Source organism: Hyperolius riggenbachi, chromosome 11 (genome assembly GCF_040937935.1).
Source record: "Hyperolius riggenbachi isolate aHypRig1 chromosome 11, aHypRig1.pri, whole genome shotgun sequence".
Taxonomy (NCBI): domain Eukaryota; kingdom Metazoa; phylum Chordata; class Amphibia; order Anura; family Hyperoliidae; genus Hyperolius; species Hyperolius riggenbachi.
Window position 1 is genome coordinate 38,227,537 of NC_090656.1, and position 26,530 is coordinate 38,254,066.

At 45.7% G+C, this 26,530-nt stretch overlaps 1 long non-coding RNA gene across 7 annotated transcripts in view; it reads left to right on the plus strand.

Annotated features, from left to right (window-relative positions):
- LOC137538597 (uncharacterized) overlaps positions 1-26,530 on the plus strand; it is an 887,672-nt gene that overhangs the window by 666,171 nt on the left and 194,971 nt on the right. Inside the window, exon 8 of one of the 7 annotated variants that reach the window (XR_011024843.1) lies at positions 16,255-16,282. The exons of the other annotated variants lie outside the window; for them this stretch is intronic. This is a non-coding gene — a long non-coding RNA (uncharacterized lncRNA). Of the gene's footprint in view, positions 1-16,254; positions 16,283-26,530 lie in introns of those variants that run through there. 7 annotated transcript variants of the gene reach the window in all.

Genomic DNA, 26,530 nt, shown 5'->3' on the forward strand with positions numbered 1-26,530 from the left:
GTGGTTAAACCCCATAGTTACCCCATGATTGAGCTCCCCAGCAACCATCTAGCCATCACTGCGCCGCATGCAACAGCGTGCGGGCATCTATGCGGCTCAAAGCTGCTGCATCTAACATCTGGTGGACATTTGCCATCCGACTACATAGATGATGCTGGACTGGGTACAGAGCTAAGGTTTCCACGTCCAGCCACCTGTGAATGCCTGCGCATACCTAGTATGAGAAGTCACAAATCAGCTGTGCATCAGCTGTCCGTGTGAATAAGGCTGTACCACATTTTACTGATGGTTCAATAACTCTGTACAACCCTGGACACTATACACTGTTAAAGGACTCTAATATATATAGAACAGTTGAAAGAAGAGAGACAGAGTTCGTCTTTTCACTCCCGAAGTACTAGGCCAGTGTTTACTGGAAAGAAGTTTTTATTTGAGCACTAAAAATAGTCCATACGTTTCGTGAGAACCTGCTCACTTCTTCAGGTCAATCAGACAACAGTGCCTTTGCAGTCTGGCTAATGAGCGTGGATTGACTAACCAGTTCCTGTGTTGTGGACCTTAAGAAACTGGGCATGCGGTATTCTCCCTGCAGGTCTTGTTCACATTATAAAACGCCAGCAATATCGCACGCGCTGATCAATTTATTGAGCTTTTTTAAAAAAAATGCTTTTCCCTGTGCATTGCGTTTAGAAAAGCACTTTTCTAAGCGATTTTGATGAGCGATTAAGATTTTCACTTCCTGACGTCAGTCAGGAAGTGAACTCTTGTAGCCAGGAGACGAATGAATACAATGTATTTATTCCTAAAAGCGCTTGAGAAATCACTATACGGGCCTTTTTCCTCTGCACAGCTGAATCGCTAATTGCTAGTGATTTTTAAATCGCTAGGGTTGTTACTTTATCATAGAAATCATGAGAAGTATTTTCCACTATAGTGATTCGATTTGGAAATCGCTTTCTGGAGCGATTTTTAGCGTGATAATGCAATGCCAATGAAAAATTGCAATCGCATAACAGAATTAATGAAAAATCGCAATGGCTGGCGTTTGTGCTTTGTGATTGCGATTGTTAGTGGAAAAGGGCCCTACAAAGCGATTTTTCAAGCGCTTTGCGATTTCCCTATACCTTCCATTGAGCCAAAGCACTCGGAAAATAGTACATGTAGCGTGTTTGCGATTTCAAAGAAATCGAAACGCTCACATGTAAACACTCTCATAGGAAAACATTGCACAAGCACTTTTAGGGCAATTTCTAAAATCGCCAGCGCTTAAAAAAATCAGCAAACGCTCCTAGCATGAACAAGCCCTAAGGCTGGATCCACACTATAAGCGCTTTTGTGAGCGCTTGTGCTTGTTAAGCGCTTGCTGAGAGCTTTTTTCACTTTCAGTAAAAATGACGTAAAATCTTTACTTCATGTATTTTGTGTATTTGATGTGATTTTTACTGATTTGAATGAAAGTGAATGGGAAAAAGCACTCAGGAAGTGCTCAACAATCACAAGCGCTCACAAAAGCACTTATAGTGTGGATCCAACCTAACAGTGGGTGCAAGTGGTAGGAATGGTGGTCAGTGGTGGTGCCCTAGGTAGGAGAGTGTGCTTGCCTGAAGAGGTGAGTTTTTAGAGTCAGATCTGGAACGTGAATAAACCACTTGTGCAGGAGCGTAACTAGACATCACTGGGCCCCCCTGCAAAACTTTGGATGGGCCCCCCCGCAAAACTTTGGATGGGGCCCCCCACCCCCTCGCTTTCTGCACAGGAAAACTGAGGACCAATGTGTTTTCCCCAAACACTTAGGGCCCTTTTCCACTTGCAATCACTAGCGTTCGCGCTGAACGCCAGTGATTGCGATTCAGCAAATGCCCAAAATTTCGCGGTGATTTTCCGACGTTTGCGATCGCAATTTTGCTATGCTATGCACTGCATAGCAAAATCGCAGCAATAATCGCTCTACCGCGCGATCGCGATCGGGTAAAAAAACGAATCGCGGTAGTGGAAATGACCTACCGCGATTGCTATGTTAAAAGCAAACCGTAGCGATTTGAAAAATCACTAGCAGTTTGCGGTTTTGCGATTCAGCCATTGCAAACGCCGTAGTGGAAAAGGGCCCTTAGGCTGGTTTCACACCAAGACGTTGCGTTTCAGGGGACGTTATAGTCGCATAACGTGCCCCTAATGCAACGCCTGGTGTTCTCTGATGTGGACGTCAGAGTGAGCCGCGTTGTGCAGCTCACTCTGGCGTCCGTGATGCGTACTCTTGGACGCATGCGGCATCACGTGGTCCCGCCCGGCCAATCGCCGCACAGAGCGGCCGCTCCAGGAAGTAAACACTGCACGTCACTGAGTGCAGTAAATATTAATTAGCCATGTGCCTGGCCGCTCTCCGCTCCTCCCCAACATTACTGAGCATGTGCAAGCAGTCTAACGCGGCTCTGCTGCTTATAAAGTACTGCATGCAGTACGTTGTCTTATGGTGCAGCGTTACTAAGTAACGCAACGTGGGCACTGTGAACAGCCCATTGATTTTTCATTGCTGTGCGGTGGGGTGCGTTACAGGCTGCTCTAATGTGCGCCTGTAATGTCCCACTGTGAAACCAGCCTTAGACTTAAAGGAAACATCAGGCAATCTATGCTACCCCTAGATCTACTTCTCCCAGGGCCTCCTCCAGCCCCTTGCAGCCGACAAGTCCCTCGTTGCAGCTCTGCTCCCAGTACATACACACACACACAGCTGTATTATTTTACTACATGAGAGCACATGCTATATGGAGGAACAACAATGACATGCTGAACATAAGATATAGTATTCACTAACTTTGGCAAAACATTCAGAATGTCACTGATTGATACTGTTATTACAAGATCTTGGACTTCATTGAGAAAACAACTCCACTCCATTGTGTTGTAAAAGTAATCAGAGGCCATAAGGTCATTAGACTGTGTGTGATAAGAATCTAGGAATCCTTTCAGAGTGATTGCTGAAAAGGGAAAGTCTACAACTTTTTTTCAAAATGTGACTCTTTTGTTTGTAAGGTTGTACATGAAGTCATCAGAACTTTGCAGCAGTGAGAGACAGATGTTTTTTTACGAACCCTAGGGAGCAGGGACAGTGTACAAATTCCAAAGTGTGTAGGATCCCTTATCTGTGTAGTGGACACATGCAGTCAATATAACAATGGTGCGAGAGCAGAATACGTTTTTTCTCTCCATGCCCTTAGCTGTCAGTCTCTCAAACTTTTCCCCCCACGGGCCCCCTGTGGCTTCTGGGCCCCCCTGCGGAGGCATCCCTTGCAGGGTCTATTATTACGCCCCTGCACTTGTGAATTGCTTCACTGCTGGTCATGCCATTTCTTTTAAGATTACCTGTCTAAAACTGTCAGACCAGACCAGACTGTGCAGAGATCTTCTTACTGTGAGGTGTGCCATCCAAGAATGTACAATGACGCTGGCAGGTGTCCCCTTCTTCATGCAAGTGGGTATTTGCCTATTTGCCACAGGAGAGACCACACTCCCAGGATCTAATACCTGGCAGTATTAAATGAAGACTCAAACTGCCTTGGATGGAATAAAACTGTCTAAAGCAGCCTTTTTATTGCAGAAATAAATGACAGTAACAACAAAGTACTGTATTTTTCGGACTATAAGATGCTCCTGACTATAAGACGCAACTATGTTTAGAGGATAAAAACCAGGGGAAAAATGTATATATACTAAACCTGGTGCATCCATAGTAAAGGGGCATCTTGTGGATTATCTCATGCCACCTTGTACCTCTTGTGTCCCCCTGTGTCCTCCTCTGCATGAGTACAGTACAGGGAGTCCCCTGCATTGCGGTGGGTTTGTATTGGCAGGCGTTCACAAGTCAGGAACTCCCTGCATTTAAACTATAAGACGCAGTGACTTCCCCCTCCCCCCCGCCCCCCACTTTGGTGAGTGAGTCTTATAGTCCAAAAAATACAGTAAATAAACAATAGGTTTGCAAAAAATTTTTTAGATTTGTTTAACATCTAGCTGGACGCTGCTATGCTTATCTACGCCCCTGTGGTCTTCACTTTAGCACCAAGGGCATATAGTTTTTGGCCACAAGACGCACCACACTTTGTTCCCAGCACACGGGAAGTAGTAATTGTATCTGTTTACTTTCACTAATTAATACCGGCGTCTCAGTGACATCTGCAGTCATTCATCACAGGCACTGTGATTGGGTTTGGGAACAAGCTGTTCCCATTCACCAGTCAAGGAACAGTGGGTTTGCGACAGAAACCAACGGCATTGGCGCGGCGATCTGAAATGGCGAGGTATTTAAACAAATCTGCATATCTATATATGCGGATTTGTTTAACCCCCTTGGCGGTATGAAAAATACCGCCAGGGGGCAGCGCAGCAGTTTTTTTTTTTTAAATTTTTTTAAATCATGTAGCGAGCCCAGGGCTCGCTACATGATAGCTGCTGCTCAGCGGCATCTCCCCGCCCGCTTCGATCGCCTTCGGCGATCTCCGATCAGGAAATCCTGTTCAAAGAACGGGATTTCCTGGAGGGCTTCCCCCGTCGCCATGGCGACGGGGCAGGATGACGTCCCCGACGTCAGGACGTCATTGGGACTCCAGATCCAACCCTCGGCGCTGCCTGGCACTGATTGGCCAGGCAGCGCACGGGGTCTGGGGGGGGGGGGGGGGCGCGCCGCACCGGATAGTGGCGATCGGGCGCGCGGCGGTGTTCGGGGTGCTGGCGCAGCTAGCAAAGTGCTAGCTGCGTCCAGCAAAAAAAAAATTATTTAAATCGGCCCAGCAGGGCCTGAGCGGCACCCTCTGGCAGCTTACCCCGTGTCACACACGGGGTTACCGCTAAGGAGGTTAAATACCTCGCCATTCCAGATCGCCGCGCCAATGCCGTTGGTTTCTGTCGCAAACCCGCCGTTCCTTGACTGGTGAATGGGAACAGCTTGTTCCCAAACCCAATCACAGTGCCTGTGATGAATGACAGCTGACGTCACTGAGACGCCGGCATTAATTAGTGAAAGTAAACCGATACAATTACTACTTCCCGTGTGCTGGGAACAAAGTGTGGTGCGTCTTGTGGCCAAAAACTAAAAATGCACCCACGTACATTATTATGCAGTATTTAGAAATGCATACATTTTTATTAATGTTTAACTCCTTACAACCCTACCGTACAGTTACCAAAATAAAACATTTGTGAAAAAAATACATAAATAGCTTATGGACCTTAGTTACCTTATGGACTGTTATTTTTTTTTTAGACGCAAGAAGCATTTGATGGTGTCCAAATAAAAGTGGCATGACTAGATCCAGAGACTTTTCAGAGAGGTCGGTAATTGACAATACCAGAGCGGTATGAAATACGGTAACCTGCTGCAGCCATTAAACTGCAACCATGTCCACAGTTTAGCCCCACCCAACTCTGCCCCACCCATGCCAGCCTTGGGGATGTTTAGGTTGCGACTGCATCGGGGCCCTTGGGCCAGAGGGGCTCTACCGCAATGACAATATTAGCTCTTTATTGGTCCTGTGCTGATAATGATCGCTTCTATAGATGCTTTGAATATTGGTAATCATTAACAAACTGTTCCCCATTCCCTTCCTGCACCTCTAATACTATTGCTGTCCTAAGCTGGTTATTATGCATCATATCATTTGTTATGTATAAAGTGCTTGGGGTGGGGGGGTTATTGTGAAACTTGCACTGGGGCCCATAGCTCCTTAGCTACGCCACAGCTATGTAATACATAATAATAATAATATGGTAGGACATTAGACTATAACTGTGGTAGGGATTAGAATTAGAGTGTGAGCTCCTCTGTGGACAATCGGTGACATGACTATGTACTCTGTAAAGTGCTACAGAATGTGCCAGTGCTTTATAAATACATAACACTAATATGGTGCTTTATAAATACATAATAATAATATGGTAGAGCATTAGACTAGGACTATGGTAGGGATTACATTGTGATCTCCTCTGAGGACAGTATGTGACATGACTATGTACTCTGTAAAAAGCTGCAGAATATGTCAGTGCTTTATAAATACATACAAATAATATGGTGCTTTATAAATACATACAAATAATATGGTGCTTTATAAATACATACAAATAATATGGTAAACAGACTATGGTAGGTATTAGACTGTGAGCTCCACTGAGGACAGACAGTGATATGACTATCTACTCTGTAAAGTGCTGCAGAAGCGGTCAGTGCTATATAAATATGTAATAATAATATGATAGGACATTAGACTCTGACTGTGGTTGGAATAATGTGAGTACCTCTGAGGACAGTCAGTGACAGAACTATGTACTCTGTGGCAACGCACTTCCTAACGTGTCGCCTCACTGCTGGTGAAGCAAAAGACGCAATCATTGCTTGGGTATTTGCAAAGACTTAATCTGTCCATTGTGAACTTGTGAAAATGAACAAATCAACTTCTCCTCCTTAGTCTCTCTAGGGATGATCCAGCTCATCATGTGACTCACTACAAAGTTCCAGGAGTCTGTTTCTTGCTCACCGCAGGGTGTGATGTCAAATTTGCCAACATTTCATATAGCACAGCACAGCCGTGACATCAGTAGATATACCGGCCTGATATAGGCAGATATACCGGCCTGACATAGGCAGATATACCGGCCTGACATAGGCAGATATACTGGCCTGACATCGGCAGATATACCGGCCTGACATCGGCAGAGATACCGGCCTGACATCAGCAGATATACCTATGTAACAACAGCAGATATACCGGCCTGATATCAGCAGATATACCGGTGTGACATCAGCAGAGATACCGGTGTGACACCAGCAGAGATACCGGCCTGACACCAGCAGAGATACCGGCCTGACATAAGCAGATATACCGGCCTGACATAAGCAGATATACCGACCTGACATAAGCAGATATACCGGCCTGACATCAGCGGAGATACCTGCCTGACATCAGCAGATATGATGGCCTGACATCAGCAGATATGATGGCCTGACATCAGCAGATTTACCAGTGTGACACCAGGAGATATACCGGCCTGACATCGGCAGATATACCGGCGTGATATCGGCAGATATACTGGCCTGACATCAGCGGAGATACCAGCCTAACATCAGCAATTCAGCAGATATACTGGCCTGACATCGGCAGAGATACCGGCCTGACATCGGCAGAGATACCGGCCTGACATCGGCAGAGATACCGGCCTGACATCGGCAGAGATACCGGCCTGACATCGGCAGAGATACCGGCCTGACATCGGCAGAGATACCGGCCTGACATCGGCAGAGATACCGGCCTGACATCGGCAGATATACCGGCCTGACATCGGCAGATATACCGGCATTATATCGGCAGATATACTGGCCTGACATCAGCAGATATAACAGCCTGACATCAGCAGACATACCGGTGTGGACATACACTACTCCCAAACGCAAGACTGGAGCAGCACTCAAATGGTCAGGGTGTTGGAGCGTGCAAGGATTTACCCGTGTATCAACAGGTCTCCAAACAGAATCCACTTCAATCCAGCACAGCTCTTTTACAATCAAACCCACTTTATTGTATGAAAGACATGTACAAGGTTAGATAATGCTGCAAAAGTGGCTACAGACCTCTGTTTCAAGCCACTAGGGCTCTTTGTTCACGCCACGCAGCAGTGCTGCCCTTGTGGCTCCAAACAGCGGGCTGTAGCAACGTTTGCAGGATTTTTATCTAACCTTGGACATCCACTACGCAACGTAACTAGTTTTTTTAGAAAAAAGAAACCATCTGAACGCGTGGTAACAGTTGTCGTATTGTGTGCATTGCTTATGTAGGTGGTTGAGTTCATTTAAATTCTCTTCTTAAACTGTAGAACTTGTGACCCAGTCTCTGTGCGGAGTAGGTGTGAAACTGGGATACATCAGTGCATCTGTTTATCTCCTACGTGTCACTCTATAAGTGGAGTGCAGATCGAAACTTAAGTATCTTTAGAGCCAAAAGATCCAGACAGAAAATGACTAAGATGAACTGGGACCCAAGGCAAGATACTAGCCTTCGCTTCCCCCATAGTATTTTTGGTAAGTAGAGGTGGAAGAATGGTCAGAGAAGGTAGCAGCTGGGCCCCTCATCGTTCAATAGGCCCCAGGCAGTTGCCTAGGTTTCCTTGTGAATGATCCTGCTCTGGTTGCAGACATAAGTGAAACTTCACAGCAACTGCTCTGTCCCCCATCCTGTATAGCGAGCTGTAAATCTCTTTCACATAGAAATGCACCGCAAACTGTATTCCACCCAGTGCTAAAAGCGATTCCCCCTCTCCACAGCTGAACACTGCTTCCTCTCTGTGTCAGTTGCTATTAGAAATTGTAAATGAGATGTCAATAATTCCATCTGCATGCAAATATAATATGTTATATGCAGTTTGTAAATTATCAAGTCAAATGCACCTATTTGCATTCAGTTTAAATTACCCCCTCCCCCCCCCCCCCACCAGCTAATTGTATGCAGCGCAACACAGTCCTGCTCGTTGGGGGAGGCGATGTCCCTCTCACCAATAGTATAACGTTTATAAATGAGCTCTTCTATGGCGATCTTATAACTTGGTTCACACCTCCACCACACCAAATATTGGAAAGGGACTCACCCTTTGCTAAGACCACCAATTAGGTCTTAGTTGCGCCTCTGGGTTATTCCTAGGTCACCCCCAACCTTAGCCTTTGGTGTCCCCCACCGTTGTCTATGCCGCTAGTTAAGGATGACCTCATCTGCTTGAATAGTACTTCCAAATAAAAAACCTCTCATAGCATAATACCGTGTGATCAGTTAAAACTTTAAAATTGATTGCACTTACATTCTCCTTCCATAAAATTCCAGCAGGACCCTATGCAACGGCGTGGAGTGTGGAAACAAGTGGGCTAACGTGGAAGCGGTACGGGCGGCTGTGCGTGCGGCAGCCGTTCACTGCAGCTACGCTGATCGAGAAAACCCTGCGGAGGCCACCGATACGGGCGGAGAGCTAGTTATAAAACTCATGCTGGAATTTTATGGAAGGAGATTGTAAGTGCAATCAATTGTAAAGTTTTAACTGATCACACGGTATTATGCTATGAGAGGTTTTTTATTTGGAGGTACTATTCAAGCAGCTGAGGTCATCAACTAGCAGCATAGACAACGGTGGGGACACCAAAGGCTAAGGTTGGGGGTGACCCAGGAATAACCCCAAGGCGCAACTAAGACCTAATTGGTGGTCTTAGCAAAGGGTGAGTCCCTTTCCAATATTTGGTGTGGTGGAGGTGTGAACCAAGTTATAAGATCGCCATAGAAGAGCTCATTTATAATCTTTATACTATTGGTGAGAGGGACATCGCCTCCCCCAACGAGCAGGACTGTGTTGCGCTGCATACAATTAGACTATTTCTGCAATACCAATATATGAGCACACTGCCTGATATATATATATATATATATATATATACAAATTTTATTACATTTGTGCATCTCAATTGATCACTACATGTTACAAATTAGGATGATCAATGAGGTGCAAATTGTTCCGAAATTATGCACCTTTTTATGCAAATGTATGCAGTTTGAAAATGAACCATTTTCAACCTGCATACATTTGCATAAAGATTTGCATGCATTTTGCATCAACTCGGAACAATTTGCATATCTGTGATCATCCCTAGTTACAACCCGTCCAGTACTAAGGTGTCTGTATAATTGTATATACCTAACCTTGTATGATCGAAAATGCTAAAATTCAGCGTACTTGCATCATATTATAACGAAGGGTGTCAGCACACAGAGTGTATCTGATTATTGATGATCTGCAGTATCACCAATAATACAGATGTTATACCTGATTATCTGGTGATCTGCAGAATCAACAATAATACAAGTATAGCTTGACACAGGACACCTAATGTAGTGTGAGTGTTTGGTGCAACAGTAAGAAAGGTTATCTCCCGAGGAGCGGGAGATACAGACACTACTGCAGCCAAGGATTCCCCGAAGAGCAGGGAATTGGACTGCACTGCAGCCAGTGGACACCTGAGGTGCAGGTTGCCTCTGACTGTATAGACGCTAACCTCCTTAAGAGGAGGAGATGGAGATTGTACTGCAGCCAGGGATTCCCTGATGGATCGGGAATCAGACTGTACTGCAGCCAAGGATTCCCTGATGGGCTGGGAATCAGACTGTACTGCAGCCAGTGGACTTCTATGGGGTAAAGTCCCCTGACTGGACTGTAAGGAGGTCTTCCTGCAGAGCAGGCAGCCTTTACAGCTAATGGACACCTGGAGAGTTGGTGTCACAAGGAGTACAGTGAGGCTGCTCACCCAAAGGACGAGTGACAGCCAGAAGGATTATACAGGCCAGGTCGGCAACACACGAGCAGATAAAGTACAGAGACAGAAGACTGATACGGTATCCGGGTACAGGCAAGGTTGGCAACGGGTAAACAGATAGGCAAGGTATCGAATCAGTAAGCAGGAGAGTGGTGAACAAAGCCAGAGATCATAACATGTAACAGTATAGCACAATCCTAGTCTGAGGTGTGAGGTTCTTGGTCTCAACACCTGGGAACTAGTCTAGAGAATAACAGTCATAACACAGCAATCTCCTAGTCTTAGGTGTGAGGTCCTTGGTCTCAACACCCGGAAACTAGTCTAGAGTATAACAGTAGTAACACAGCAATCTCCTAGTCTGAGGTGTGAGGTCCTTGGTCTCAACACCTGGGAACTAGTCTAGAGTATAACAGTACAATAACACAATAGCGACTAAAACGGAATCTGCCTAAGTGTGAATTCCCAGCTCCAACTGGTTCTAACACACTGTAAGATCTGACTGAGGTCTGAGTGCTCACACGTGAGTATTCGCAACGACAGACAACTTGCAACTAACAGGCAAGTCCTATATATACCTGCAGCACTCTGCAGTGCGGCCCCAGCCACTCAGCCAATCCGGAGCCTAGCTGGGATCAGCTGATCGGCCTGATCAGCTGATTCCCCTTCTGCTGGCATAAAGGTCCTGTCGCCTGGCGCGCGCCCGCGTAACTCTCCATCTGTGTGCACTAGAAGGACCAGGCGAACCAGTGACATGTTGCCGCGCGGCAGAGGCCGCCGGCTGGAACGCGGAGATAGCTGCCCTGCCGCTTGACCACGCGGCGGTATCTCCGCTATTCATTACACATATATTCTGCACATTTTATTTTAAATATGCAGGTGTGTACAGAACTATTACAATGCACCAACACTATGCAAGCTGCAGTCTTTGCTGTGGACTGCTGGAATAGTGGGCCAGATTGATCAAATCATTACAGATGCTTAAACAGTTCTAACCAGCAGGGGGAACTGTTCTGCATGATAAGAAGAAGATTCTTAAATCCTACTTAAAGAGACTCCGTAACAAAAATTGCATCCTGTTTTTTATCATCCTACAAGTTCCAAAAGCTATTCTAATGTGTTCGGGCTCACTGCAGCACTTTGTACTATCACCATCTCTGTAATAAATCAACTTCTCTCTCTCTTGTCAGACTTGTCAGCCTGTGGCTGGAAGGCTGCCAAGTTCTTCAGTGTTGTGGTTCTGTGATGCATCTCCCCCCTCCAGGCCTCTCTCTGCACACTGCCTGTGTGTTATTTAGATTAGTGCAGCTTCTCTCTGCTCTATTATCTTTTACAAGCTGGATAAATCCTCCTCTGAGCTGGCTGGGCTTTCACAAACTGATGAATTACATACGGGCAGAGCTGTCTGCACTCTGCAGTAAGAAACAGCCTGTCACTTCAGTGGAAGATAGCTGCAGGGCGAAAGAAACACACAAATGATCTCTTGAGATTCAAAAGGAAGCCTGTATACAGCCTGCTTGTGTATGGATGTATTTTCTATGTGTGGACATACTGTACGTCAACCTACTTCCTGTTTTGGTGGCCATTTTGTTTGTTTATAAACAAACTTTTTAAAACTGTTTTTAACCACTTTTAATGCGACGAGGAGCGGCGAAATTGTGACAGAGGGTAATAGGAGATGTCCCCTAACGCACTGGTATGTTTACTTTTGTGCGATTTTAACAATATAGATTCTCTTTAATATAGTAGCAGTTTAGCATTAATTTCTAGAACTGCACTGCAGTTAAGAAAAGTACAAATCCATTCCTGCTGCAGATTAACCACTTGACCACTGAGAGTTTATACCCCTTTAGGACCAGAGCAATTTCAGCGCTCCTCCCATTCTTTCGCCCATAACTTAATCACGACTTGATCTATATCTTGTTTTTTTTGCCACCAACTAGGCTTTCTTTGGGAGGTGCATTATGCTAAGAATTATTATATTCTAAACACATTTTTAATTGGAATAATAAGAAAAAATGGAAAAGATTCATTATTTCTCAGTTTTTGGCCATTATAGTGTTAAAATAAAACGGTCTATTGTGGATAAAACCCACACTTTTATTTGCCCATTTGTCTGGGTTTTTGCAACATTTAAAATATTTCCCTAGTACAATGTATGGTGCCAATATTTAATTTGGATATAAAGGTGCATTTTTCAGTTTTTCGTCCCTCACTAATTATAAGCAAATTAAAAAAATCACAGTTTTATACCCTCTTCACATATCTATTAAAAAAGTTCAGGCAAATGTTTATGTATTTTGTTTAATGATATATATATATATATATATATATATATATATAGATAGATAGATAGATAGATAGATAGATATACTGTATATCTCTATCTATCTATCTATCTATCTATCTATCTATCTATCTATCTAGCTAGCTAGCTATATATATATATATATCTATATATATATATATGTGTATGTATGTGTGTGTTTGGGTACTATGGGGGAGAGTGTGAGGGAAATTGTTAATTTTAGATGTAAATGTAGGTATTTTTATTCACGTACGTAAGGACGTGAATCGGAAGTTATGTGTGCACAATAACAACAGGAAGAGAAGCCTGCATTCATTGATTCGGGGACTTAAATTAATGAATGGAAACTGCATTCATTGATGTCCCCGCTTACCAGCGGTAACATTGCCTAATTATCGCGTCCCTAGGACTCCAAGTGAAGTTTTCTAGGACATGATTATACTGCACCTTTTGCAGTAAGTGGTTAAGAAGTGTTTAATAGCACTTCTACAGATTGTGCAGTACCAGCTAGACATGATTTGTGAAGTGCACCTCACCCTGCTGAATCCGTTGAAGCTACCAATATTTTGTCTCAGACACTCTTGATAAATGTCCCCCAGTGACTTTTCAGCTATCACAGTTCTGCTACAGAATTGAACTGACTCATCTAATTAGCACATCTGTTTGGAAGTGCTACAAATTGCTGCCACAATCCATCCAGGTATGCTGGAAAGATCTCACTCGAAAGGTCTGTCAGGTATGGGGCTTTAGCGGCACCGGCTGGTCTCCCATATCAGGCGCCGCCATAAACTTTAATTGAAAATATCGGCAAGCCAGTACCAAAAGGGAAATTCAGGTGCCAGCCTACACCTGAAAATTATAGTTTTTTTTGCAGGGGGTTTTTAGCGGGTGATTTTATGCAGGTGGGACGATTAGGGTTAGGTATCAGGAAAGGTGTTTGTGCAAGAGGGCGGTTAGGGTTAGGCGACAGGAAGAGGATTTGTGCAAGGGGAGGGGGATGGTTACGGTTAGATGTCAGGAAGGGGTTGTACAGGGGGGTTGGTCCGGTATCAGGAAAGGTGTTTGTGCAAGGGGGCAGTTAGGGTTAGGCACCACCAGGGGTGGTCTTAGGGGTAGGCACCCCTCGGGGGAGTGGGGTTTGGTAGGGTTAGGCATCGGTAGTGGAGGGTCCTGTGTGAAAGTAGGGTTAGGTTTAGCTATATGAAATATTGGTAGCAATTACCGATATTTTACTAATAAAAATGAACACTTTACATAGTAGAGTATCAGTAAATTTACCTATATTCTACTATTGGCACTGTTCTTGCGCCCGATTTTCCTTGGTGCCTGAAAGTAATGTACGCCTCCCCCATGTATTATGTACCCCCAGGCTGTGCAGAGAGCTGCAAGCTCACCTGTCCTCTGGCGCTACTCCTCCTGTATCCCGTGTCTTCTCTTCATCGCCGCCATGTGCCTGTACCACATGACCCTGCCAGCCGCATGTATTGATGTCCGTAATGTATGGCCACCTTAAAGAACAAGTGACACCCATGCCAACCTAGAAATAAATAACACATATAGAAGTAGATAAATACTAGTTCTGCTTACATAACAGATGTATTGCACTGTCCACGTTAGGATTCCTGTGAATTTTTTAAAGTAAAAGCAGAGAATACGATTCTAGACAACTTCCATTTTGGTTACCCTTGAATGAAGCCAACCCTGACATTTCCTCCCTCGCTCTTTTTTCTCCTCTTGCTAATTGTGTATTCATTAGCCACCCTCCTCCCAGAGTCTTCAGACACTCCCACTGAGGTCTATACTAGGAAGTGCACTGTCTTATGTCATTAGAAGGAGAGGGAAATAAAGGGAAGAGGCGGAATATATTATAGATAAAAAGATCCCCCAGCATGCAACTGTTTTGCCAGCTGATAGCAATGGCAAGTAAAAGGTCAGTGCTCCTAAGGTATTTGATAACTCCAAACCATAACAGCAGAAACAAGTTTTGAATGCTGGATTAGCATCTTTATCACTTATTACACTCAGACCAGTTGCTGTTGAAATTTGATTTTTATGGTGACAATCTCGCTTTAAAGGAATACTGTAGGGGGTCTGGGGAAAATGAGTTGAACTTACCCAGGGCTTCTAATAGCCCCCCGCAGACATCCGGTGCCCGCGCAGCCACTCCCCAATGCTCCGGCCCCGCCTCTGGTTCACTTCTGTGTATAGTGCACCAAGCACTATACACTATTGCATTATCCTGTTAGCTATACGTGCATTATTGGTGATTCTGCAGATCACCACATAATCAGGTATAGCGTCTGAATTATTGGTGATTCTGCAGATCACACATAATCAGACATCTGTGTTGCTACACCGATCGTTACAGTGAGACACTGCAATGCCAAAGACTCTGCAGGGGCCCCAGGGAGTACAGTTAAAGAGAACCCGAGGTGGGATTTACTTATGCTAGTGGGGCACAGAGGCTGGTTGTGCATACTAACACCAACCTCTGTTGCCCCATGGTGTGCCTCCAAGACCCTCCTGCGCGCCGCTATACCCCCCGCACTGCTGGCGACACGCAGCGTGTCGCCAGCACAATGTTTACCTCTCGCCTGTCTGTTAGCGCCGCTCCCCCGCCTCCTCCGCATCGGCACTACCCACCCGCGTCCCTTCCCTCCCGCTGATTGGAGGGAAGTGACGCGGGCGAGTAGCGTTAGTAGCGCTGGTGTTAGTGTGCACAACCAGCCTCTGTGCCCCACTAGCATAAGTAAATCCCACCTCGGGTTCTCTTTAAGTTGGGGGGTGTTTGGGAAGGAGGTCAGCAGCCAGCTCAAGGACCCAGGGGGGAAATTTGGCTACAACAAAGGGCCCATAATGCCGCTTTTTGGGCGAGGGGTGTCTGTTGGGGGCCCCTGGGCTAATTTTGCCCTAAGGCCTAATTGTTACTAGAACCGGCCACACACACATGCACTCAAACACACACACAGCGCTCCCCCAATACACACACACACACACACACACACACACACTCTCCACACACACGCACACACTGTACACACACAGGCACACACCCTGATGCACTCAAACACACAGCCCCCCCCCCCCCCCCCATACACACACACACAGACATACACACCCAGATGCACTCAGACACACACACTCAGCCCCACACACACACACACACACAGACACACACACAGACACCCCCCCACACACACACAGCCCCCCCCCCCCACACACACACATACACACAGCCACAGATACACACACAGACACACAATCAATAGCATATCTGAATAATTATTATTTGACGTGTAAGTATCAGCCTTATGACCTTTTAATAAAAATCAATTTCACCATGCCACAAAAGTTGTCTTTTTTTTTTTTTTTTAATAAATCCTAAAAATAAGAATCCAACTGAGTTTTTGACATTTTTTTTTTCTTTTTTGCATACATGTAATACATATGCATGGGTATTACCGGAGGTATCGCCAGCGTCGCTCTTCAGAAAAATGTGTTTTAAATGTAAATATAAATGAATATAATAAGAAAAATGTGTCGAAGTGGCCTATGAAAAGCAGTGAAAGTTTTTTTTTCTCCCCAGTATTGATGTTCATTATTTAACATTTTATTCCAGCAGATGAAAGTTCCCCTGATTTGCAAGGTACGTGTCAAGGACGGCTATATAAAAGGATTTTTTATTTATTCACAACTGCAAGACTAATTGCTCCACTTCGCCCGAAGGCCTAGAGATTGGTTTTAATATGGCACTTCAAAAGTATGCAGACAAGTACAGAGATAGGGAGTGTTATTGTTTAAGAGGGGAGGAAAAAAAATTCTCGATATGATATTTGTGACCCTGAAATGAAAAATCTATTTTATTGAGTGATGTGGGAAAGAGCTATTGGTGCTATTTTTATTAGTATTATTATTAGTATTCAGATATACCTTGAAGGTGAAACACTTTCTGGACTAATGAAAGGCAATCATTAAAATTTCGGTAATTCTGTGTTCTTTAATTGATATCTGTACAAAGCCGGCTGTCCTTTTCTGTTTTATTCCTGGGGATGTGGGGTAAAAAGTCTCTGTTCAGTGAAACAGGAAAAAAATATATATTTTAATGCCAGTCCTTGATAAAAAGGTCATTTCTATCAGGGATGCTTGATAAAGTAGAGTGAACATGTGCTAATGGCATCAAACTGCTGCCCTCGGACGTTGGCGTGCGCACGCTCTGGGGTTAATTGTACCCAATCCGGGACTGGATCACAGCTATAAGTGGCAACAGCTTCAGCCCTTACTGGGGTAATACCACGACCTAGCCAACTTGTTGAAAGAGTAACAAATGATCAGTTTTACGCGAAATGAGAAGGTTTTTTTAACCGATTGGCCCCCTAAGGACCGGAGCCTCTTTGTCACTTTTCACTTGTGATCACTGTGATTGGCTTACAGTGATCACAAGGTCAAGAGCCAATGAAATTGTCTCCTGACCATGGTGTGGAGTTTGGTGCCAGCAGGGATGCACGATGGCATGTGATTGAGGCGTTGTGGTAAAATCTAGGTCACACCAGGCTTAAGCAGCCATAAGTGCGGTGTAGATTGGACATGACATGCATGGGGAGGCTATAGAGATGCCGCACAGTGATGGGCTACAATGCTGAAGAGGACAGGTAAAATTGTGCTCTGCTGCAGCTGTTCTGCATATTAGTGTCGCTGGCACCACCATCTTCATTCATAAAGTTGTGCTCTACTGCAGCTGCTGTGCATTAGTGTCACCATCGCTGCCCTTCATTCGTAAAATTGTGCTCTGCTGCAGCTGCTCTGCATATTAGTGCCACCGTCCCCGTCCTTCATAAAATTGTGCTCTGCTGCAGCTGCTCTGCATATTAGTGTCACCGTCCCCGTCATTCATAAAATTGTGCTCTGCTGCAGCTGCTCTGTATATTAGTGTCACCGTCCCCGTCATTCATAAAATTGTGCTCTGCTGCAGCTGCTCTGCATATTAGTGTCACCGTCCCCGTCATTCATAAAATTGTGCTCTGCTGCAGCTACACTGCATATTAGTGTCACCGTCCCCTTCATTCGTAAAATTGTGCTCTGCTGCAGCTGCTCTGCATATTAGTGCCACCGTCCCCGTCCTTCATAAAATTGTGCTCTGCTGCAGCTGCTCTGCATATTAGTGTCACCGTCCCCGTCATTCATAAAATTGTGCTCTGCTGCAGCTGCTCTGCATATTAGTGTCACCGTCCCCGTCATTCATAAAATTGTGCTCTGCTGCAGCTGCTCTGCATATTAGTGTCACCGTCCCCGTCATTCATAAAATTGTGCTCTGCTGCAGCTGCTCTGCATATTAGTGTCACCGTCCCCATCATTCATAAAATTGTGCTCTGCTGCAGCTGCTCTGCATATTAGTGTCACCGTCCCCATCATTCATAAAATTGTGCTCTGCTGCAGCTGCTCTGCATATTAGTGTCACCGTCCCAGTCCTTCATAAAATTGTGCTCTGCTGCAGCTGCTCTGCATATTAGTGTCACCGTCCCCGTCATTCATAAAATTGTGCTCTGCTGCAGCTGCTCTGCATATTAGTGTCACCGTCCCAGTCCTTCATAAAATTGTGCTCCGCTGCAGCTGCTCTGCATATTAGTGTCACCGTCCCCATCATTCATAAAATTGTGCTCTGCTGCAGCTGCTCTGCATATTAGTGTCACCGTCCCAGTCCTTCATAAAATTGTGCTCTGCTGCAGCTGCTCTGCATATTAGTGCCACCGTCCCCGTCATTCATAAAATTGTGCTCTGCTGCAGCTGCTCTGCATATTAGTGTCACCGTCCCCATCATTCATAAAATTGTGCTCTGCTGCAGCTGCTCTGCATATTACTGTCACCGTCCCCGTCATTCATAAAATTGTGCTCTGCTGCAGCTGCTCTGCATATTAGTGTCACCGTCCCCGTCATTCATAAAATTGTGCTCTGCTGCAGCTGCTCTGCATATTAGTGTCACCGTCCCTGTCATTCATAAAATTGTGCTCTGCTGCAGCTGCTCTGCATATTAGTGTCACCGTCCCCGTCATTCATAAAATTGTGCTCTGCTGCAGCTGCTCTGCATATTAGTGTCACCGTCCCCGTCATTCATAAAATTGTGCTCTGCTGCAGCTGCTCTGCATATTAGTGTCACCGTCCCCGTCATTCATAAAATTGTGCTCTGCTGCAGCTGCTCTGCATATTAGTGTCACCGTCCCTGTCATTCATAAAATTGTGCTCTGCTGCAGCTGCTCTGCATATTAGTGTCACCGTCCCAGTCCTTCATAAAATTGTGCTCTGCTGCAGCTGCTCTGCATATTAGTGCCACCGTCCCCGTCATTCATAAAATTGTGCTCTGCTGCAGCTGCTCTGCATATTAGTGCCACCGTCCCCGTCCTTCATAAAATTGTGCTCTGCTGCAGCTGCTCTGCATATTAGTGCCACCGTCCCCGTCATTCATAAAATTGTGCTCTGCTGCAGCTGCTTTGCATATTAGTGTCACCGTCCCCGTCATTCATAAAATTGTGCTCTGCTGCAGCTGCTCTGCATATTAGTGTCACCGTCCCAGTCCTTCATAAAATTGTGCTCTGCTGCAGCTGCTCTGCATATTAGTGCCACCGTCCCCGTCATTCATAAAATTGTGCTCTGCTGCAGCTGCTCTGCATATTAGTGTCACCGTCCCCGTCCTTCATAAAATTGTGCTCTGCTGCAGCTGCTCTGCATATTAGTGTCACCATCGCTGCCCTTCATAAAACTGTGCTCTGCTGCAGCTGCTCTGCATATTAGTGCCACCGTCCCCGTCATTCATAAAATTGTGCTCTGCTGCAGCTGCTCTGCATATTAGTGTCACCGTCCCCGTCCTTCATAAAATTGTGCTCTGCTGCAGCTGCTCTGCATATTAGTGCCACCGTCCCCGTCATTCATAAAATTGTGCTCTGCTGCAGCTGCTCTGCATATTAGTGTCACCATCGCTGCCCTTCATAAAACTGTGCTCTGCTGCAGCTGCTCTGCATATTAGTGCCACCGTCCCCGTCATTCATAAAATTGTGCTCTGCTGCAGCTGCTCTGCATATTAGTGTCACCGTCCCCGTCATTCATAAAATTGTGCTCTGCTGCAGCTGCTCTGCATATTAGTGTCACCGTCCCCGTCCTTCATAAAATTGTGCTCTGCTGCAGCTGCTCTGCATATTAGTGCCACCGTCCCCGTCATTCATAAAATTGTGCTCTGCTGCAGCTGCTCTGCATATTAGTGTCACCGTCCCCGTCCTTCATAAAATTGTGCTCTGCTGCAGCTGCTCTGCATATTAGTGCCACCGTCCCCGTCATTCATAAAATTGTGCTCTGCTGCAGCTGCTCTGCATATTAGTGTCACCGTCCCCGTCATTCATAAAATTGTGCTCTGCTGCAGCTGCTCTGCATATTAGTGTCACCGTCCCCGTCCTTCATAAAATTGTGCTCTGCTGCAGCTGCTCTGCATATTAGTGCCACCGTCCCCGTCATTCATAAAATTGTGCTCTGCTGCAGCTGCTCTGCATATTAGTGTCACCGTCCCCGTCCTTCATAAAATTGTGCTCTGCTGCAGCTGCTCTGCATATTAGTGCCACCGTCCCCGTCATTCATAAAATTGTGCTCTGCTGCAGCTGCTCTGCATATTAGTGCCACCGTCCCCGTCATTCATAAAACTGTGCTCTGCTGCAGCTGCTCTGCATATTAGTGTCACCATCCTTGCCCTTCATTCGTAAAATTGTGCTCTGCTGCAGCTACACTGCATATTAGTGTCACCGTCCCCGTCATTCATAAAATTGTGCTCTGCAGAAGCTGCTCTGCATATTAGTGTCACCGTCCCCGTCCTTCATAAAATTGTGCTTTGCTGCAGCTGCTCTGCATATTAGTGTCACCATCCCTGCCCTTCATTCGTAAAATTGTGCTCTGCTGCAGCTGCTCTGCATATTAGTGTCACCGTCCCCATCATTCATAAAATTGTGCTCCGCTGCAGCTGCTCTGCATCTTAGTGTCACCGTCCCCATCATTCATAAAATTGTGCTCTGCTGCAGCTGCTCTGCATATTAGTGTCACCATTGCTGCCCTTCATAAAACTGTGCTCTGCTGCAGCTGCTCTGCATATTAGTGTCACCATCCTTGCCCTTCATTCGTAAAATTGTGCTCTGCTGCAGCTACACTGCATATTAGTGTCACCGTCCCCGTCATTCATAAAATTGTGCTCTGCTGCAGCTGCTCTGCATATTAGTGTCACCGTCCCCGTCTTTCATAAAATTGTGCTCTGCTGCAGCTGCTCTGCATATTAGTGTCACCGTCCCCGTCCTTCATAAAATTGTGCTCTGCTGCAGCTGCTCTGCATATTAGTGCCACCGTCCCCGTCATTCATAAAATTGTGCTCTGCTGCAGCTGCTCTGCATATTAGTGCCACCGTCCCCGTCATTCATAAAACTGTGCTCTGCTGCAGCTGCTCTGCATATTAGTGTCACCATCCTTGCCCTTCATTCGTAAAATTGTGCTCTGCTGCAGCTACACTGCATATTAGTGTCACCGTCCCCGTCATTCATAAAATTGTGCTCTGCAGAAGCTGCTCTGCATATTAGTGTCACCGTCCCCGTCCTTCATAAAATTGTGCTTTGCTGCAGCTGCTCTGCATATTAGTGTCACCATCCCTGCCCTTCATTCGTAAAATTGTGCTCTGCTGCAGCTGCTCTGCATATTAGTGTCACCGTCCCCATCATTCATAAAATTGTGCTCCGCTGCAGCTGCTCTGCATCTTAGTGTCACCGTCCCCATCATTCATAAAATTGTGCTCTGCTGCAGCTGCTCTGCACATTAGTGCCACCGTCCCCGTCATTCATAAAATTGTGCTCTGCTGCAGCTGCTCTGCATATTAGTGTCACCATTGCTGCCCTTCATAAAACTGTGCTCTGCTGCAGCTGCTCTGCATATTAGTGTCACCATCCTTGCCCTTCATTCGTAAAATTGTGCTCTGCTGCAGCTACACTGCATATTAGTGTCACCGTCCCCGTCATTCATAAAATTGTGCTCTGCTGCAGCTGCTCTGCATATTAGTGTCACCATCCTTGCCCTTCATTCGTAAAATTGTGCTCTGCTGCAGCTACACTGCATATTAGTGTCACCGTCCCCGTCATTCATAAAATTGTGCTCTGCAGAAGCTGCTCTGCATATTAGTGTCACCGTCCCCGTCCTTCATAAAATTGTGCTTTGCTGCAGCTGCTCTGCATATTAGTGTCACCATCCCTGCCCTTCATTCGTAAAATTGTGCTCTGCTGCAGCTGCTCTGCATATTAGTGTCACCGTCCCCATCATTCATAAAATTGTGCTCCGCTGCAGCTGCTCTGCATCTTAGTGTCACCGTCCCCATCATTCATAAAATTGTGCTCTGCTGCAGCTGCTCTGCACATTAGTGCCACCGTCCCCGTCATTCATAAAATTGTGCTCTGCTGCAGCTGCTCTGCATATTAGTGTCACCATTGCTGCCCTTCATAAAACTGTGCTCTGCTGCAGCTGCTCTGCATATTAGTGTCACCATCCTTGCCCTTCATTCGTAAAATTGTGCTCTGCTGCAGCTACACTGCATATTAGTGTCACCGTCCCCGTCATTCATAAAATTGTGCTCTGCTGCAGCTGCTCTGCATATTAGTGTCACCGTCCCCGTCTTTCATAAAATTGTGCTCTGCTGCAGCTGCTCTGCATATTAGTGCCACCGTCCCCGTCATTCATAAAATTGTGCTCTGCTGCAGCTGCTCTGCATATTAGTGCCACCGTCCCCGTCATTCATAAAATTGTGCTCTGCTGCAGCTGCTCTGCATATTAGTGTCACCGTCCCCGTCTTTCATAAAATTGTGCTCTGCTGCAGCTGCTCTGCATATTGGTGTCTCCGACACGCTGCCCTTCATATGATTCAAATCCAAAAATGTAGGTTTGTGGCCGCACAACATGTATGCTCCCAGGTGCTGGACCAATAACGTAGTTCAATGTGAGTCCTGTGCTTTTATTGACACACAATCCAGTATCATCTGATCACCCATGATTGATTCGAGGCTGTACAGGGTCCCCTTTGTGAAGGTTTACTTATCTCACAAATATTATAAATGTGAAAGTTTGGATTGTTATTTGATCACACAACAATGGCTTAACAGATTTGAATGAAATTTGGCACACACATAGTGCATTACCTGGAATAACATACAGGATACTTTTTATCCCCATAACTAAAAAGTGGGCGGAGACAAATACACATTTCACTGGGAAAATGTAAACTGCAACCATATTTACTCTGTTAATGGCAGGGTTCTCAAACTGTGCACAGTTGGTTATGCGCTAACCAATTGTGCCACAGAGACTGTGTATGTAGTTGCTGCTAAATGGCTATCTGGGGTTCTGTTTGGACAACTGTTAAAGGGAACCTAAACTGAGAAGGATGGATTTTTCCTTTTAAAATAATACCAGTTGCCTGACTGTCGTCCTGATCCTGTGTGTCTAATACTTTTAGCCACAGCCCCTCAACATGTAGATCAGGTGCTCTGACTGAAGTCAGACTGGATTAGCTGCATGCTTGTTTCAGGGTTATGATTCAGCCACTACTGCAGACAGAGATCAGCACTACTGCCAGGCAACTGGTATTGTTTAAAAGGAAACATCCATATCCCTCTCAGTTAAGGTTCCCTTTAAACACAAAAGGCAAGGCCGTCCCTGGGTGGACTTGAACGACCAACCTTTCAGTTAACAGCCGAATGTGCTAACTGATTGCGCCACAGAGACTGTGTATGCAGTTGCTGCTAAATGATTTTATGGGGATGTATGTGTCTTTTGGAGGGAGGAAGTAACTCTGGTCCAAGAAGTTTAACACCACTTTTTCCTACAGCGAAGCATTCACTGTGTGGCAGCAGAGTGGTGCAGCGGAAGTGTGCTGGGCCCATAACCCAGAGGTTGATGGATTGAAACCATCCTCTGCTAGGTGTACTTTGTTTTTTACACCTTGCTTTACCACATGGGCCAATTGGTGGCCATAGCCCCTTAAGAGAAAGTGTCATTAGGACCTTGCTGTAACATAGATTGTAGTGTAACTATTTCAACTAATGTTCCCTTCTTAAACTTGAAGATTGTATACAAATGTAAGCAGACTGCAGAGTGACGCAGCAGAAGTGTGCTGGGCCCATAACCCAGAGGTTGATGGATTGAAACCATCCCCTGCTAGCAGAGGCGGGACAAGGTCCTCCAGCACCCAAGGCTGAGACACCAAAGTGCGCCCCTCCATCCCTCCCCCCCAGCCATCACACACTGATTGCTATTAGACTAAGAGGTGCCACAGGGCCCACAACCTCCCCAACACCTTAATATCTAGTTATCTGGCTTGCAGTCACTGCTATGTATCCCCTTGTCTTATTTCTTTCTGCTTCAAACACAATTAGGAATGACAGCTAAATGAATTGTGCGCCCCCTCCTACACTGCGCCCTGAGGCTGGAGCCTCTCCAGCCTATGCCTCGGCCCGGCCCTGCCTGCTAGGCATGATTTAATTTTTGCACCTCGCTTTATCGCATGGGCAAAACGGTTTCCATAGCTCTGTAAGAGAAAGTGTAATAAGGGCCCTGCCGTAACATAGATATTACGGTAGCTAAGACTACTCCTGGGCCTTTCTTGTAGTTGAAGAGATGAGTGAAACGGCTGGATTCAGCCTGTAATGTTAGTTGACCTGGGTTAAATTCCCGGCCAATGGTGGTATAGTTGTGAGCATAGCTGCCTTCCAAGCAGATGACCTGGGTTCGATTCCTGGCCAATGTATGTGAGCTTTCTTTTGACAGCCTACAAATCCCTGGAAGACAAAATCAGAGATAGAGGGAGGAAGGGAGGAAGGAAGGAAGGACTACACTCCCTGATTGATGTATACACATGCAGTAGTGTAGGCCTGCAATTTAGCATTGAATGTGATTTCTGCACTTAAAACACTGCTTTGCGTGAAAACTAAAAAAATTTCCGGGACTTTTGACGTCTATCCCAGTCAACCAGGTCTCCCTCCAGGTGTTAGATGCTTTGAAACATCTTTTCCATCACTTTTCTGGCCAGCATAATTTTTTCTAATTTTTCAAGTTCGCCTCCCATTGAAGTCTATGGCGGTTCGTGAACGTTCGCAAATTCGCGAACGTTTATGGAGGTTCGCGAACCTGAAATCGGAGGTTCGGGCTATCTCTACTACTGACATTAAAATCCCTACATAATCTAGGCCCTGGATACATAAAATAAATGTTGCAGCTGCATAGCAATCCCTGCAATCTCAGATCCACAGGTTCTAATAATCTAGTCATACCCAGAATATTTATTAGTTATAACTTTTTTACACAGTCAAACGCTATCTACTATCTATTGCGCTGTAGGTGGAATTAGGTTATAAACCATTGTTGCCACGCCCACCACTTGATGTTATAATTATTGATAATGTGATAACCTAACGTAATGTCACATGGATGAATCCAGAATGGCTGAAGGCTGCACAATCTCATTATATATCATATGTAATTAGTCAAAAACAGTCAGCTCTGTTTGTAATTCTGTGAAAGGAGGACATTTTAGCAATTTTTTGAAATGCCTGGAGGACAGAGGAAACCATATTAAAAAAGAAGACATGCCCTCTCTTTGGAGGCCATCTGGTCACCCAAGATGTAAGGAGCTTGTGGACCACAAAGTTCACCCAAGGGTTTATGTATGGATGCAGGCCCGGATTTGCCACACAGGAGCCTATAGGCACAAATGTCCTGGAACCTTAGACTTCACCCTCCAAACCCACGCTGAACTGCACCGCAAGTGTGCTGACTAGGCCAACTGTCACTTCTCCCTTACTTCTCTTGCCTGATGTAAGTAGCTACAGATGCCCCTTAGTATTAGGTAGCCAGAGGTACCCTCAATATTAAGTAGCTAGAGGTACCCCCAAATATTAGGTAGCTAGAGGTGCCCCTGACTGAAGGGAGATCTCATCAGTTGAATGCCGAGAACAGGATGAGTAACCTCGAAATTAACACTCTCATCAGGATTCTACGTAGGAGGGAGGGAGGCACTCAGGGAGAATGGTAAGCCGCCTTTCCATCATCAGGCGCTTGTAGACACGAACCTACAGTGCCTTATGGTAAATATGGCCCTGTATGGATGTATGTGGGTGTGCGCAGTGGGGGGGACATGAGCCCCAAAGTAGGTGAGTATGAGTTGTGAAGTTTGCAGTGGGCTAGAAGCTGCTCTATCTTTTTATCAGGAGGGTGAATGGAGGAAACGGAAAGAAACCATTGGTTTAGACTGGAAGAGTGCCTGTCACGGTCACCCGCAGACAGCACTTCTGGAACTATGTGCTACGGAGAGACTTTGCGGCAACCATCTTGTGATGCAGTCGTAGACAAAACGGCCTCCCCTCATAAAGCGCAGCTCAGCAGCTGGAAGCAAAGCAGGGTGTCATTTGTCCCCTCCAGCTCCAGACACATTGCCCGGGACGTGATGGATCATGTATGTGACTCAGAACATCGCTGGAAATTTGCCAGAGCCCTTTCCCAGCCGCAGTAGGCTGCACGCATTTTAAACCCTTGTTTTTTTTTTTCACGACTACCAAATGTCTTCCATAAAATTAAGTCTCTCCCCTAAAATGACTTTATTGGGATATTCTGCTGGGTTGCTGTGCCAGCATGCTCCCGTGGCGATGGCATTTATATGGAGGAAAGCTCGACTGCTGTGATTCCAAACCACGCAAACATGTCTGCCGATCGCAAAACAAAATGCCCCAGCGCCACCTCGCCCTCCGCACTCACTTTACTGTAATTATAAATGTATTGAGAACACAGCAATGTAACATTAGAATACTTATTAAACATTTTATAGGCTCCATTCTGCGGAATGG